The following is a 1,116-nucleotide window of genomic DNA, read 5'->3' as shown; positions in this document are numbered from 1 at the left end:
TTTTTTTAAGATAGATATTTTTCCTGTTTTGCACTAGGTTTTCTTTCCCTTAAGTTCTAATGAGGTCATTGAGGAGCTATTCTGAAATCCGTCAGGGGGTGCGAAGGTCTTGCCGCCCCCCCCCCTGTATCCGCCCCTGGTAGCAACGCCTTGGCCTATAGTTGATTGGTTTTACATCACTAACTCACTTACAACTTTGTGTTACCTTAAAGATGGGTATAGGAAGGAAGTTAAAAGAAAGGGAAATGTGGGCATGTGACTGTGGGTGGAAGGGAGCTAGGTAGGCGGTAAATAAATAAGTAGGTAGATAAGATTATTTTGTGAGAACCCCGATTTCATGTACGAGTATTTATATCATTTCGAAGGTGGTTGAAAATATTGAGAAACATCTATAATTTTCAGTTCCATATCAGATTGTTTAGAGGTCTGAAGTTTAACACGAAAAATTAATAAAATCTGAACCTTTGATAGCTTCCAATTACATGAAATTACAACATCCTCCCCTCCTGTCCCTTTTCTTTCGCTATAACCCAGCTTTCCCCGGGGCGTTTTTTTCGCCCCTCGCTCTTTACGAGGAAATATTAGAAAATTGTTAAATACTTTAAAATCTGATATTTAAGAAAAAAGTGACATTTTAATATTTTGATTTAGCCTCATGATGGAGACATTTCACATTTACACGTGTCATAAATAAGCATTTAATCTTTATCGTCGGGGATATTCGTGGTGAAAGGGGGAGGGGGGGGAAGGTTGGACTGTGTGTTGATTTTTCCAGATTTGGAGGAAAAAACGAAGAATTACTGAAAGGAATCTTTGTTTTAAGGAATGAAGTTGATTCTTGAGTTCTTGACGCAACAGTAACAAGATCTAAGTATGTCAGAACCAAGGATTTAATGCAAGGAAAGTTAATCGCAGTTGCGTGTTATCTGCGTACATATTGAAACCAGTTCTTCCTGGGCGGAATTTGTAAACAAGAATTTAGATGCATGCAGTGTTCGTTTAGTATTCGAGGAGGTTGAAAGCATTAAATTTTGATAATTTTGATAATTCACATAATACTTTCCTATGACAAGAAAATTTCATTGAATTTTTATGTGAAAGATGGATCCCATGTCA

This window comes from Eurytemora carolleeae, unplaced genomic scaffold, assembly GCF_000591075.1.
Source record: "Eurytemora carolleeae unplaced genomic scaffold, Eaff_2.0 scaffold922, whole genome shotgun sequence".
Taxonomy (NCBI): Eukaryota; Metazoa; Arthropoda; class Copepoda; order Calanoida; family Temoridae; genus Eurytemora; species Eurytemora carolleeae.
This window is presented reverse-complemented; position numbering follows the sequence as displayed.